Source organism: Galeopterus variegatus, unplaced genomic scaffold (assembly GCF_000696425.1).
Source record: "Galeopterus variegatus unplaced genomic scaffold, G_variegatus-3.0.2 Scaffold1927, whole genome shotgun sequence".
In the NCBI taxonomy this organism is placed as follows: domain Eukaryota; kingdom Metazoa; phylum Chordata; class Mammalia; order Dermoptera; family Cynocephalidae; genus Galeopterus; species Galeopterus variegatus.
In genome coordinates, this window is record NW_007728038.1 from 55873 (window position 1) to 72916 (window position 17044).

Here is a 17044-nt window from a genome sequence, read left to right on the forward strand (position 1 = left end):
CTGCACATTTGGTCACAGATGACAGTCTTCTGTGTTGACTGTTGTTAAATAAGAATATAGAAAAAAAAAAAAAAACTTTGGCTTGCATTGTTTTTTCTCCATTTAAAAATATTTTAGAATTTAGAATGTTGGGAGCTGAATCAAGAATGAAACATGAAGGAAACCAAGACCAAAACTAATTTCAAGAATAGAAGAGTTTCAAGAGGATTATGGCAGTCAATATTGTCAAATTCTTCAGAGATTTCAAGTGTGCTGAGAGGCCTCACATTCATTAAAAAACAAAACAAAAATTCTGCTTCACTGAGTATTATGACATTCATCTGGGTCAGAAGCTTCCCAAATCTAAGTTTCCCTATTTTCAAAGTTTTCAAGCTTTGAAAATAGGGAAAACACATGAAGGAAACCAAGACCAAAACTAATTTCAAGAATAGAAGAGTTTCGGGCCGGCCCGGTGGCGCACTGCTACAGTGCGCCGCTTGGGAGCGCAGTGGCGCTCCCGCCGAGGGTTCGGATCCCACATACAGACCGGTTCCCACTCACTGGCTGAGCAAGGTGCGGGTGCGACACAGAGGGTTGTGATTCCGTTGCTGGTCCCGGTCCGGTATGGGCGCGACACTGAGGGTTGCAATCTGTTGCCGGACACGAAAAAAGACAAAAAGGAAAAGAAAAAAAAAAGAATAGAAGAGTTTCAAGAGGATTATGGCAGTCAATATTGTCAAATTCTTCAGAGGTTTCAAGTGTGCTGAGAGGCCTCACATTCATTAAAAAACAAAACAAAAATTCTGCTTCATTGAGTATTATGACATTCATCTGGGTCAGAAGCTTCCCAAATCTAAGTTTTCAAGCTTTGAAAATGGGGAAAACGATCATATTTGGAAGTTCAAATTTGTGCCTAATTTAAGAAAAGTCAGTGTAAGATAAATTAGTGCAGTTCCCTCAGTAATTACAGGGTTAGACAGTCAGGAAAAATTTATATTTCACTCTGTAACTTCTTTCAAATAACCTGGAAATTCAGCATTCATAAAAACCAAATATACAAGATTGAATATGGAATCCAGTAAGAAATACCAAAAATGAGAGATTTCAAAATCACCATTTAAATTATGACAACCGCTAAATTGCAGATAGGAAAATAAGAAATAGATTCAGAAGTCAATTGTAGAAGATATTAATAAATATTTGGGGGGGTTAGTAGGGCAAGAAGAGAAAACAATACCAAAAAAGTAGTACAAACCAATAACAAACACCAAATCATGAATGACAAACACTATTAAAAATTAAGGAAACAGAAAATTTCCAATAAGATTCCTAATTTAATATGTGTATGTTACAGCTGAATATAATTTTTTGTTATTCATTTATGACCTAAATGTAAATTAATTTATGAGTTGATTTACAACCCAAAATAAAAGCACAGATTGCATTAATATATACAAAACAGATGCTCTGAATGTTTCTGTATGAAAATTACATATATACATGGCAGTGCCTGAGTTACGAACCCCCACTTAGGAATACCTACTCATAATTTAGGGAATAAATCCCACTTAAATCCCGCTTAAGACCATAGCTCTGTCTCTGTGAAATACGTGGAAAGGGAGTCAACACTGGACATTATGAGGGAATTACCAAGATTCAAAAGTGTTAATTAATTATGCTGCCATTTTTACAAAGTTCTCCATGGCAAATAATTCTGGGAGAAGTGTGTGGAGAAGTTATATCCTAAGCTGATGAACTGGCTGAGGGTCTTTTTTTCCCCCTTCTTCTCCCTGTGGACCTCAGAAAAGCATTGTGATATCTCCACAAAATAATTGTCTCCCAACAATTACCACCACTAAACCCTAAAAATCTCTGCTGTGACCACCCTGTCCTGACAAGTTTGTGCCTTGGTTGGTCTCAGTCTACTTTTTAGATTCCCTAGAATTTTCTTTAACCTGATCACTGAAGAATAATGGAAGAGGCTCCTTGTTTCAAATGGAGTATTCAGGATGATCAAGTTGTTGTGCAGTCTCTCATCTCTTACCCTTTCCCTGATGTGGCTCATTCATTACACTGGAGACTCATCTTTAGCTATCCTTTGCACATGGAGAAACTACCCAGAAAAAAGAGTTAAGTGAAAAATAATGATAATCAAGCTCTTTTTCTAAGAGAATTCATAAAGATGGAATGGAAACACAATTGGGCCCTGAAATATGTAGCTTAGATGAGATCCATTGATGAGAATGAGGATGTTGGTAGCTTGGAGCAGAGGGGCCAGGAGGAGATGAGTTATTTAGAGAAGAAAAATGTAGTCAAACATGGATGATGCCTACCAAAGGCAGACAAAGAGAAAGAAGAATCTTGGAATAAAAGGATACAAACATAGCTTTAGGAACAAATTAAGGATAAAGTTAATTTCATTGCAAATGCTATTTTTTACTTCTTTTAGAATTAGCAATTTCAACACAGAAAACTTTAATGTATATACTTTAGGGGTCATACCCTATTCTCTGAGAGCTTCCCTTTATGCCAAGGTTCAGGGCCTTGTGTGGACGATCAATCTTGGCACTCTGGCCATAGCTCATTGAAGTATGGATGACCACCTGGCTGAAACAAGCTCAATAGCATTTTTCTCTTAGAAGTATGGAAATAGGACACAGGGATGCGAGTAAGCTTCTGTTAATTGATTGAACTGGGAAGTGACATAAAACAGCCATGCTGTGGTATTCATTCCCCATTTGCTTGCCTAAGATGAGAAGCTATCCTACAAAGGAGAAAGAGAAAAGTGAAGCAATTAGGAAAGTAACAATGGTGAAATTTCATGGGGCTGACAGAAACAGTAAGTTTACCTTGTTTTCTGTCTCTCCAGTCCACTGTTCCAATATGGAAATGAAATATGGTTTTATATCTAACCTTGGATTTTGGGAGTTCTTTTAATAAATTATCACTTTTCTTCATTCATATTAACATGGTCTTTCTTCCCTATAACCAGACAATTCCCAAAATATAAATGTAAGATGATTTAGATTTTTTAATTTTAGTGTACACTTATTCAGTATACAATATTTCTATACAAAATATATGTCCACTACATAATACTTCAAATTTGTTTTGAGGTTAAGTAGGTTTTTCTGAAATGTGCTCACTACCAGGTACACCGTCCCTCAATAATAGATGATCAGGAGCCAAATCATGAAGAATACTGAGATGTGAAAATAATTTGTGAAAGAGGAGTATTTCTTAAAAATCTTTTCTATCTTGGGTATCAACATTTTCCTGACAGTTAATTACTGAATAATTTATTTGGAAACTTTATTTTCCAAATAAATTTCAGGAAAGGTATAATACCAAATGCAACCATTTCTAAAAATGAGAACAATAATATAATTGCTGTTAAAAAAGAAAGAAAGAAAGTCACTGACTTCCCTAAAGGTCAGTTCAGATCCTAGGGCGTTGTAAGAATCTTTTAACTGACACTCACAAAATTGGAAATAATTCATGTTTGACTGGGCAGAGAGATATAAAAATCATTAAAGCAATTAATTAAAGGCTATCAGAATACAGAGGGTTTAAGTAAGTGTAAATTCCTAAGTGGAGTAAAGAACGTAGTTGCATCTTTTGAAAGGGAAGGGCTAACAGTAGAGTTATCTCGTAATCAATAGGTATTAGTGTGAGCTATGTATTACCATACAGGCTTCTGGGTATAGTGCACTAGTTCATTTGCTCAAAATTTCCTCTGTAGACAGCTAGAAAACCTGGGCAGAAAAAAAAAAAAAATGAAAATCTATCTACTGGCAAAAACAGGACATAAACAGAAAACTCTTTAAAAATATATATCCAGAGGAGGAAAAAAATTTTTTCTAAAGGAACAACACTAAGATATACATCTAACTTCTCAATGGAAACATAGGAGGCAGAGGGCAATGGGATATTTTTTGAAATGTTAAAAAGAAATAACTACCAATCTATAATTTCATATCTAGTAAAAATTGCCCCTTCAAAAGAAATGAGAATTATAGCAATTTTTAGACAAACATTAAAAGGATTTATTACCAGCATCCCACACAAAAGGGAGTTCTCAAAGGTGTTTTCAGATAGAAGAAAACATGTGAGATGGAAGATCAGAAATCCAGAAAGAAATTAAAAGCATGGATAGATAAAGAGTAAAATTAACTGTAAGAAAAATGGTAATAATATCTTATTGTGCTTATGTATTTAGAATTACAATAAATTTTAGCAATAATATATGGATATGAAGATAGAAAAAGATTTCATCTGCCCAGTCTTGCATTGTCTGAAAAGGGAGTAACAATATCAATTAATATATCTCTCATAACCTGAAAAATACATGCTCTCATCTCTAGGCTAGCCACTAATAAAATAGTGAACGAGCATATGACTTCCAAGCTAATAGAGTGTAAATGAGAAAATAAAAATATTTCAAAAGAGGACATATACAGAGAGGATATAGAAACTTAGAGTATCAGAAAAAAATAGAAAGCACTTAATAAAATGATATGTTTAAACCTAAATATATCATCAATTATATAAAATATTAATATACTATGTGCTCCACATAAAAGAAAATAAATTTGTCTAAAAAACAAATTCCATCTAAAGTCTGTGCGATTTATCTAGAATACAATAAATACTATAGCAAATATAAAAAAGTTGACAGTAAAAATGAAGATGGATATATCATGTAAATATTGGCCCAAAAGAGGAAAAAGTACTCATTTACCTATATTACTAGAAGACACAATAAACTTTAAGGCAGGAGAAGTTCAAGTGTCATAAAAATAATAGGTTCAATTTTCCAAGAATTCAAACTAGAGCGCACCTAACAGCATAGCCTTAAAATATGTATTAAAAAAAGTGAAAAAAACTAAAAACAGAAAAAGACAAATCCACAATCCTAGTGAGAGACTTTAAAATACAACTCTCATTAACCAAACCCCAAACCCAAACAACAATTAGCAAACTAATAATTGCTAATGATGCGAAAGTTTTCATAAGAAGATCCACAAAATTGTTCTCATGGAAATATGTAGATCATTACACTCAATAAGTTTAGAAGATGTATTTTGAAAGCACACATGAAACATTTCTAAATATTGACTCAGAATGAGCCACGAGGATGATTATCCCAAATCTAAAAGGACTCAAGTTATGCAGAAAATATTCCTAAGTGCAATGGAATTATTCTGGAAATTAATAACAAAAAGATAACAGCTTAAAAATAATACTGTATAACTAACCCATAGGTCAGAAAAGAAATAACATATAAATTAGAAATCTTTTCAATTAAAAAAAAAAATTTAAACATATTACATACTGAACATGCAATGAAAGCTTTTGCCTAATGTGATATTTATAACCTTGAACTCAAGAAAGCAAGAATGAAGCTGAAATTCCATGAGTTAGCTATCCATCTCAAAATTTAGAAAACAAAAAAATTGGTGAATTAAGCCTGGGGTGAGGGGGAAGAATGGGAATAACATGCAAACAAAATGTATAGAATTAGATAAAAATGGAGAGGATCAACAAAGCCAAAGTGTGTTATCTGGATATACTAAACAGAAAAAAACCTATAGTCACACTGACTAAAATGAAAGAGAGAGAGAGAGAAAATGAAAGTGCAAAAATGATTAACGTCAGAGAGGAAAAGAGGATTTTAAATGAACTTTTATCTAATAATTTCTAAAATTTAAATGAAGTGAAGAAATTCCTTAAAGTAATAAAACTGACACAAGAAGAAGTAGAAAAAAACAAATCCATAAATAAGAGGCACTTCATAAAAAAGGAAAGGAAAGGGAAGAGAAGGAAAAGAAGGGAAGAAAGAGAAGAAAGAAGGAAGAAAGAGAGGAAAGAAGAAGAAAGGAAAAAAGGAAGGCCGGCCAAGGTCCAGATGCCTTAGCTATTGAATTCCATCAAAATTTGGGGGAAGAATTTAGGCCACATCTACTTATACTCTTTCATAGAGGAGTAAAAGAGGAGCTTATTCTTCAACTCTTTTCTTGAGGCAGCATAACCTTATTCCCAAATCTGATTACAAGAAAGTAAAATTACAGTACCTAAGTACAAACATTTTAGAAAACTTAATACAGCAAAATAGAAACAGAATAATGCATGATAACTAATTTAGGTTAATTTAAATATTAAAGGTAGCTTTAATACTTAAAACAATCATTTTATTCACAACTTTAATCAAATAAAAGAGAAAACTCATATGGACATCTCATTACATGCAGAAAAACATCCGAAAATCACTTATATATATCAATAGTAAAAGGGGTGAATACATTGTGCTATATTAATACAATGGAATACTATTCAGCAATAAAAATGAACAAACTGGAGCTATATACACACAAGGAATAAGTCACACAAAGATAATGCTAATCAAAAAAGCCACACCCAAAAGAATAAATGCTATTTGATTCAATTTATATAAAGGTAAAAAAAACAAACAAACAAAAAAAACAAACCCATAGTGTTTAGGATACTTGCTTAGGTGGTGAAACTGTGAAGACAAGAAGGTGCTGTATAAGTATCAAGATAATGACTACTTTTGGAAAGAGTTACAGGAGGTAGTAATCGGGAAAGGCAGCTTCTAAGAAGTGAATCATGTTCTATTTCTTAACAAGGGTGGTAATTTTTAGGTATTTTGGGGGAGATAATCCTTGATAATCTTTGTTTTGTATAATTTTCTGCACAATTTTCTTCTATATTTTGTTTTACAGCTTCTAAGAAGTGAATCATGTTCTATTTCTTAACAAGGGTGGTAATTTTTAGGTATTTTTGGGGAGATAATCCTTGATAATCTTTGTTTTGTATAATTTTCTGCACAATTTTCTTCTATATTTTGTTTTAAAAAAGTCTTTGCCAATTAAGTTCCCCTCACAAAAAAGAGAATGTAGATTATTGCTTCAGATGTCCATATTACGACTGTGAAAAACTGGCTTTTAAAGAGTCAGTATTCTAGTTACTCGCGTAAACAAATGCACAACAGCAGTTTTTGACTATCCTGCATCATTTGCTTCTACCTCGAGCAAGGGCTAAATAACGTTAGAGAAATAAAAAAGTAAAACCCATATCCCATATGAAGCCAAATTCATACTTAGGATCATGTTGTTATTCTGGACATTTTATGGTTTAGAGAATAATGACCTTAGCCCCTAAAACCATACCAGAAATCTTGCTCATGCTACACCTTGCTTGAAACATGGAGCAGATAAAACCATACAAGGTAATCTGTCATTAAATTAGTATAAGTAATACTTGAGTTTATTAATTTAGTTTTTAAAACCACAAAAACAAATCACACAGAATACACACTTCTAATCTCTTTTGATGTGCAAATACTTTATCAAGCACTCCATTAATTAGTTGGTTGTCACTTTACGTCTATCAAAATTAATACGCTTCTCAAGGGCAGAACCTGTGCACTATTTTTCTTTTCTTATGTCTAAAACACCATCAATAGATATTTGTTAACTTTATGCACACTTGATTTTGAACAAACTAAATCTGAGGCAAAAAATTCAGGCAAGAAAGAACACTTAGGCAATGATGACAGAAGTCAGGAAAGTCACAGTTGATAACGGGGTAGTCTAGAAGGAAGGTGGGACCGTCCTAGGAAAACTCCGAGAAGCAAAAACATGGTAGAGCTGGAGAGAAGCTAACCCAATAGGCTCAGCAGGTGAAGAGGACCAGCACAGAGTTCCCCCAGAACTCAAACACTTCAGCAACATTCAAGGGGTGATTGCTTTTGCAAAGTTAGCTTTAAAAGTGGGTGGGGAAGTTGAAAGAAGGAAAGAACGGAAAACAGATAGGAAAAGAATGTGAAAAAAGAAAACAGGAGAATCTAGGATCAGAAACGGAGACATTAAATTATTTTGGCTAAAACTAAACATAAATCAACTCATTCCACACACATGATTTTAATGTTTCATGTTTGTAAACATCTTCATTTAGTGAAATTGTCTTGGGGGGAAGGTAGCACATGGCGCTTGTGTGATCAAATCAACCAAATTGACCCTCTCTCTTTCACTTTTCTACCGACTCTTTTAGAACTTTGAAGACGCAGATCTGACAAAATTTATCAGCCAATAGACCTTCTTTCTTCCTAGTTAATAGAAAAATGGTTTTAAATGGTTCCCTGGCAGAGATAGATAAAATTTTTAAAAATAGAGTGGGGGGCCACATAGCAGCTCAGGTCAAGCCGCTTCATGGCTGGCCCTCCAAGCAATCTGTTCCTTCAGCAGAGAGATTAGGGACGTGCTTTGTCAAGGGGCAGCAGAGGGCACTCCAGGCCAGAACAGGTTAAGTTGTGGTCACTTTATCTCTTGTTGTTGACGCAAAGTCCCGAGGCCATGGCCCAGGGTTTTCCTGCAGAAATGTGTTTACAAGCAGGTCAAGGACTTGTAGACAGATAACCATTAGCAAAACAACTTTTCTATTGACAAGGAAGCAAAGAAAGGTGTGTTTGCAGATGAATTATCACTTGCTTCTTAAAGAAAAAAAAAAAAAAAAAAAGCTCTATCAAATCACTAAATCCCGGCTTTCTTATCCCCAAGACTGGAATTTCTGAGGAGTGTAGGGTGAGCTGCTTCCTGCTTTTCTCCAATTACATTCACATCTTATCAACTGCAGATTAATCCTTAACGACACTCTTTAGCCTTTGCTAATATCTACAAATTATCCATTTGGGTCTTATTAAGATGAAGAAATGATTTTATGCCAAAGTTGGAAAAAAACTGGATAAATGTTAAAATAACAAGAAAGTATTTAAATCTCTTGCACAAATTTGGGGAGTGCCTTATTGCTGGGGAAAGTGAGTTCTCAAAAAACTGCTGTAAATTTCTGGTTTGAACCTCTGTGTCATGACCTTTTGGCTGAAGAAATTTGGGGTGAAATCCTACATTCCTGAGGACTGAAGACAGAAGTAGGAAATAGTCCAAATTTATTGAGGCAAGGGGGGAAATCAAAACAAAACAAATCAACAAACAAATGAAATAAGTAAAAGATTTAAAATAACATAATCAGAAACAAGAGAAATAAAAAGCTTAACTAATGAACATGTTTTAAAGCTTTGAAAATGGTAGCCCATTTTATCTTAGAGTGTGATGTAACTCTTGCATAGAAGCCGAGGGGGAAAAAAAAAGCTTCTCATGGCATGTCTAGTCTTATGCTAAAGAAGGGCGATCACATTTTCACTAAAAGAGAAAAATCTGAACTTGGGAATCTGCACATGGGTAAATATGAGCTGTCTCATTAGAAAGATACTTCTCAATTAGTTTTCTTTTCATCTCTCTTTCTTTTGGCTCTCTGCCTTCTTACGTGCACCCACGCAGACACACACAGTCCTGCACTTGGAAGGGTCAGAAAGGTTTCTGCCGATTTCTCTCCATAGAAGTCCTGACAATGTGGCATGTGCAGTCTCGACAATGACATGCCACTCAAAATCCCTCCCTTCAAATTGTCCCTCCCTTTAAAGGAGACAGCTAACGTGAATGAAACACTTTTTCCCTCTGGGGACGTCTGACTTGCTTTTATTAACCCAGATACAAAGTGCCACTCAGAGGCCTCGGACAGTAGAATTCTTTATTCTCTTAACTAGCAATTCATTTGACCCTCAAGAATAGTATTAAAGCTCCACAGTTTTCTATATTTCTTATTTATTTTATGTTCCCACTACTCCATGAAGTGTTCTTATAAAAATATTGCCATGTACCATAAAGTCTTCATATTAGAAGGACGTTTTAAATGGTTTCGTCTTAACATGCTGCTGTCACTCAAATTGGAAAACTTTATGCTAGTTCTTTTCCAAGCTGTTAAAGATTAGCTTGATGTAGATAAGGTATTCCCCAAACTCATTATCTGTCTTCCAAATGCACCTTAAGGACTCCTTAATAAAGTCAAGGTTACGTGAAGAGTATTTTACTGAAAATCAGTGAATGACTATTAATAAATCTGCATTACAGACAAGTTATTTTGTCTCTGTCTCTCATCCTCACAATGGATGATTCTTTTTTTTATTAGTTTTTTAAACAATAAAGCTATTTCGTAATCTTACATCACCAATGAATCAGTGATCATATTGGTTGGAAGGGGCTAGAAAATATTTCTGCCAGTTTATAATTAAATGTAGAGCATGCATTCTGCTCTATACATTACACAAAGACTTCTGACCTCTACAACACCCCCAAATTAAGACTCATCCACACCCCACCTTCTGTTAATGCTACCATGCTAAACACACACACATGCACACACACACACGCACACACAGCTTTCCTAAATTAGAACATGAACAGCTTCCATCTGACCATTTTCATTCTGTTAAAAAAAATTCTAGTCCCTCTAATTCATGTGGCAAGTGTTTCTTCCACATACAGGTCTAAAGGCACATACAGGTCTAAAGGCACAATGCAGTTAAAAACTTAGTAATTCCATTATCATCCCCACCCCTAAGTAACTGGAACTCCACCCCTCATGGTATTTTCTAGTGTTTATTCTTCCACTAAATTTGCACCTACATTACCACACACAGCAAATATCATGTGCTGCTTATATAAGAATCATCTTTTTAATTTTGGAATCATGATGTCTAACTCTTTGACCTTCTCCTCCTTTTTTCAATAAACTCAAGATTTCAGTGTTATTTGGAATGTGGCTTTATTAATTTATAATAAGACAATAACTAGGCCAATTCATAATATAAGATTTACTCATAGTGGAATTTTTACTAATTTCCTTTTATCACATACAACAAATTGTGAATAAATCTTTCAACGTTTGCTGACTAATAAAGAAATGTTTTCATCAATTGCTCCTTTCAGACAAACCTGAGCCCTAATCACATCTTTTTGTTAAAAAAAAAAAAAAAATTGAGCTGAGGAGCTTCTCAGGAGTGATTTTCACACCTTTATGATGCAAGTCAGATTAAAATACAGTGTATATAAATCAGCTGTATTTATTGATAATATCAGCTGAAGCCAAAATCACAAACTGCAGTCGTATAATAGCAGTAATAGTGATGTCAGGAGGCCAATGAGATAATGGAACATTTAGAATCTGTGCAATCTTGGCTCCTGGGAATTATATGAGGCACATAATAATGTTGCTAAGATTGTAGGTCCCCGTTCTCACATATGAGTAAATGGACTGTTTGTTCCCCAAGCCACACATTCTCAAGAGAGAGACTAACCTGCTGTCTAGTGCCTTCCTGGTTGCCTGGGCTCCACACCCAAATTTAGAGCCAACAGTCATTAGCAGCTTTTCTAATGGAAGAAGACAAATCTGGCTCCATGTTACATGGGAAGGAGATAAACTAAAGATTAAGTTCTCGCCGTTTCTTCCATTCCATTCCCTCCAAAACACTGTGGGATGTTTTGATTCTACTGTTCTCCCGAAGGAGGACAGTCTAGCCCTTAGCCTACCATCCAGCATCATAGAGTGGAGGGGTAGATACCAAGGAAGCTCAAGGCCAAGGCCAGATTAGCAATCAACGGTGTCACCAACAGCTGTCCATTGCAGTGTCTGCAACAGGGGATCCCCAAAGGTAACCATCCAGCATCATAGAGTGGAGGGGTAGATACCAAGGAAGCTCAAGGCCAAGGCCAGATTGGCAATCAACGGTGTCACCAACAGCTGTCCATTGCAGTGTCTGCAACAGGGGATCCCCAAAGGTATGGCTCAGTGCAGGTGCTCCAGATGATCACCAACAAAATCTCAATGACTGTAAGACAATCAGTTCTGATTGAGAAATTAATAACTCCCAGGAAAAAAATAAGTTTAAGGAACAGAGGTTGCAGATGAACCTATAACTAAAAGCCCTTAAAATATTTGTATATCTGGTAGAAGAGAATCATAAAAGCAGCTCATAAAATAAAAGAAAATATCAAGACATTTTATACATTTTAAATTAGTAATAGTAGGTACCGCATATTCTTTACTTGCTATACATTTTAGTATCTTTCTCTGAGTTCTGTGTCACTGAGGGTGTTGGATATTTGTTTTATTTTTTAGTACCAAAATGTACTTTTAAAACATTAAGCATTCTATGTATGCTCAATGTCATTCTGATTTTATGACTCAGAATTATTGGTTTCCAGCTTAAGAATTCTACTGTTGGTCCTGAGACAAATCCTCAAGTGTGAACTTTTCTTCCAGGGTTCAAATCTGGCTCCTTAATCCATTTTGAACCATCTAATGAAAGGTAAGAAACTATAGTGGTCAAGGTAATACACTTGAGAATGAAACCTGAATTAAAAACCTAGATGCACTACAAAATTACAGCTGGATAGAAAGAATAAGTTCTAGTGTTCTATAAGACCCTAGGGTGACTACCGTTAGCAATTATTTATTGTATATTTTCAAATAGCTAGAAGACAAAACATTGAGTGTTCCCAACACAAAGAAATGATAAATGTTTGAGGTGATGGATATGCTAATGACCCTGATTTTATCATTACACACTGTGTACATGTATTGATATATCACACTGTACCCCACAGATATGTATAATTATTATGTGTCAATTAAACGTAAATTTTTAAGTAGTAAAAAAAAATCCATCATTTGCTGGCCATTTTTATGTTCCGTAAAATGAACAATGAAGGTAGCAGTTAGAATAAAGAAAAAGATGACATTTTGTGTATCTTATATAACTATTTAACCATGTATGAGGGTACCTCGGAAAGTTCATGGAAAAATTGGTATTATCTATCAATTCTATTTTTCCACAAACTTTTTGAAATACCACTGTATGACTCAGTTTTCTGATCTGTAAAATTGGACAATATTACTAAATTCAAAAGTCTGTTAGAAGAATAAAATAAAATAGAATAAGATAAGATAAAATGTACGTATGTAACAAATACCTTTCCTATGTCATCTATCATAACCAACAACTAATGATTCACCTTGCCCATATTCACCAACATATGCATATGCAAACATACATATATTTAGCATATATATGTGAGTAGATATAGATATACACACATACTATTATATATATATAAATACACACTATATAACAGTTGTGTGTATATCTATATCTGTATCTATGTCTACATTTATATCTGTGTATATACATGTACTTAAATATACAGCTACATGTGTGTGTTATATGCAGTTAGAACTAAATTCTTAGTGTTTCCTAAAAATATTCCTAAGTAAGTAAAGCCCCACTTACTAGATCTTACACAGGTTAGCTGGGGACTACTAGGTTTCGTACCTCCCAGGTGACCCAGTGTCTGAAACCATGATTTACTCTATCAACTGCGTAAGGCATAAACAGCAGAAGGCACAGCTCACAGTAATGTCCATAATAAGCTATTTGGTGTCTCTCTATGTAATTCAGATCATTTTCTCTCTGTAATTCTCTCTATATTTTTTGCTTAGTATAGATTATATACATTTTTATACATTATTGCTTTGTATGTATTGGTAAGCATTAGGTACATACCAATTCAGAATTGTTTCTACCTGATGAATTGTTATTTCTTTTTTTCATGACCCTTTTTATCTCTGATAATGATTTTGCTTTAAAGTCTTTTTAATCTGATATTGACTAAAACAGCCTTCTCTTGGTATTTGCCTGCCACACACACACACATACACACGCAGACACACACACACACACACACATATTCATCCTTCTTTTTACTTCTCTGTGATCTTTTGGTAGGGGCTACCTCCTATAAAAATAATCAAGATCAATTTTGATTTTGAAATCCAATTTGGCTGTGTCTGTATTTTAATTTGAAAGTCTAGTTCATTCATATTTATCACACTTACACATTTGGTTATATTCAACCATATATTCTTCTTCTTCCTTGTTTTCTCTGACATCGCACTTTCTTGATGATCCTCTAACTTCTTTAGTCGTGCTTCCTAAGTATACTTTTTTCCTTGTAAATACATTTAATTAGATAAAATTGGCATTCAATTAAGTGCATAGTATTTAAGTGCTCAGTTCAATGAGTTCTTTCAATTGTATACACCCCACTAACCACCACCCCAAAAAAGATAAAGAACACTGTTATCACCCCAGGAGGTTCTCTTGTGCCATATTCCGCTCAGTGCCCAAACTCCATAGGTAACAGCTGCTCAGATTCCTATCACCAGAATTTAATATTGTTCCTTCTAGAACTTCATAGAAAGGGCATTATACTTTTTTCTTGGGTCTGGATTCTTCCACATGACACACTGATTTTGAGTTTTATCCATGTCGTTGTGTGTTTCTGCACTTCATTCCTTTTGTTTCTTACTATGCCACTGTATGAACATGCCACAGATTGTATACCTATTCCTGTTTTGATGGACTATTGGTTTTTTCCCAGGTTTTAACTGGTGTGAATAGTAAGAGCTATGCACATTCTTCTACAAGTCTTTGTGCAGGCATATGTTTTCCCTCTCTTGGGTAAATACTCAGGCTTGGACTAGAATAGATGAGTCGTAGGGTAAATAAATGTTTACCTACATAATAAACTGCCATGTAGTTCTGCACAGTGGCTGTAGCACTGGACAGCCCTACCAGCAATGTGTGAGAATTCCAGTGGATCCACATCTTTGCCCAATATTTCGTGCTGTTAGTTTTTACTTCTAGCCATTTTAGTGAACGTATAATATCTCATTTTTTAAAGTGTATATTTGCCTGATAACAAAATGTATTAAGCACCTTCTCAAGTGTTCATTTGTCATTCTTTTCTTCTTCTTTGATGAGTGTTAAAGTCCTTTGCCCATTTTTAATTGGGCTCTTTGTCTTTTTATAGCTGATTTGTAGGAGATTCATAAAAATTGTAGATTGTTTTTTGTCAGAGGTGTGGTGTCGCTTATATTTCCAGTCTATAATGGTGCCTTTTATGGAGCAGAGATGATTAAGTTTGAGAAATTCCGTATTTATCAGTTTTTATGGTCAGTGCTTTGTGTGACTGTGTAAGAAATCTTTTTTATCCCAAGGTTGTAAAGATATCCTCCTATATTTTCTTTGAGAAGCTTTATAGTTGTGAGTTCACATTCAAGCCTCATCTCAAGCTGATTTTTGTGTATGGAGTAAGAGATGGATTGGGGTTAGCTTTTTTTTTTTTTTTTCCTCAAATGGGTATATTCAGTTGCTCTAGGAATATTGCTAAAAAGAATTTCCCTTCCATCATAAAATTGGTCAAACATCAATTGTCTGTGTATATGTTGTTCTATTTATGGGTATTTCTTTCCATTTCAGTTATTCACTACATGACTATTTTTAAGACAAAACCACAATACTTTGAATATTGTAGCTTTATAAATCTTTAAATCAAGTAGTGTGAGTTCTCCAGAATTATCTTTTACAAATTTGTTTTGTCTACCCAGGTTCTTTGCCTGTACATATATGTTTTGGAATCAGCTTGTCAATTTACATAAATCGACCTCCTAGGGTTTTGATTGGGATTGTGTTGAATCTACAGATCATGATACATCACTGCACATATTTAGCTTTTCTTAAATTTCTCTCAAAAATGTTTTGTAGCTTCAGCATACACATATTTGTCAAATTTGTCCTCAGATATTTCATTGTTTTGGATGCTAAAGAAGATGATACTGTCCCTAAAATTTTATTTTCCAAATGTGTTTTGCTAACAAATAGAAATATATCTGAAATTTTATATTGATCTTTTATTCTATGGTATCTCTGAAATCATTTACTTTTCTAGAATTTTTGTAAATTTCCTATTTTTTATGTATACAATAATGCCCACTCTTTTTAATAACAAAAGTTTTAATTTTTCTTCAATCTTTATGCTTTTTACTCCTTTTTCTTGCCTTATTGTATTTACTAGGACCTCCAGAAAAATTTCAAATAGAAAAAGTGAGAGAGAATATATTTACCTTATTCCTGGTATTTGAACATTTTACTCTGAAGTATGGTGTTAACTATAGTTGTTCTATAGCTGTCTTCCATCTAATTAAGTCTTCTTTGTAGTCTAAAGTTTTGAGAGTTTCTCTTTTGAACAGGCAGTCAATAATGGCAAATGAATTTCTGGATCTTTTCATATGAGTGTATATTTTTCTGTTTTTATATCCATTAATGTGTTGAATTGCATTAATTAATTTTTGAGTGTTAAACCAACTTTACCTTTTTTGGGATAAATTGCACTTGGATATTATATATTATCCCTTTTTTATATTGCTGGGTTTGATTTGTTAAAATTTTGTGGAGACTGTGTAAATCTATGGTCATGAAAAAGAATGACCAGCGACTTTCTTTTCTTGTTTTATGGTTTTATTTTTACATTAAATATTTGATAGAATTCATCAGCATAACAGTCAAGATTTAGAGGTTTATTTTATTTTATTTTGTGTGTGTGCAAAGATTTTTATTACAAATTTAATTTCTTCAATAAATATGAGGTACTCAGATTTTTTATTTCTGCTTGTGTCAATTTTGGTAGGATGTGTTTTTCAGGAATGTGTCCAGTTCATCTAAGTTGTCTCTGCTGTTGGCATAATGTTGTTCATAACAGCTCATTATTAATCTTTAAGTGTATATAAAACCTCAACAAGGAGCACAGTATTATTTCTATTGGTTATTTCTTACTTTGTCTGTCAGTCTGTCTGTCTGTCTCTTTTTCCGTCTCTTTTACCGTCTCTTTATTCATTTTTGCTATAGGCTAATCAATATTATTAATCTTTCAAAAAACTAGCTTTTGACTTCGTTAATTTTCAATATTGTTTGCCTGTTTTCTATATGATTGATTTCTGCTCTTATTTTGATGATTTCTTTTGCTTTACTTACTTTGGATTTAATTTGCTTCTCCTTTTTCAATTTCTTAATGATGGACTTAAATAATTGATTTTACATCTTTCTTAATTTGCAATATAAGCATTTAAAGCTATAATTTTCCCTCTAAGCACTACTTTTACTACATCCAACAAGTTTTGATATATTGTGCTTTCATTATTATTCAATCCAAAATATTTTCTAGTTTTTACCTGTGATTTATTTTTGGACCCACTGCTTATATAAAGTTGTGTTGATAAATTCCCAAATACTTGGGATTTTTTTTTTTTTTTT

The 17044-nt window shown here is 33.8% G+C and overlaps 1 long non-coding RNA gene across 1 annotated transcript in view; it reads right to left on the bottom strand.

The window, feature by feature from the left end:
• Positions 1 to 9239: 9239 nt before the first annotated feature.
• Positions 9240 to 17044, bottom strand: part of LOC103596067 — a 12334-nt gene continuing 4529 nt past the window's right edge. Inside the window, exon 3 of the long non-coding RNA XR_551022.1 lies at positions 9240 to 9251. This is a non-coding gene — a long non-coding RNA (uncharacterized LOC103596067). The remainder of the gene's footprint in view (positions 9252 to 17044) is intronic.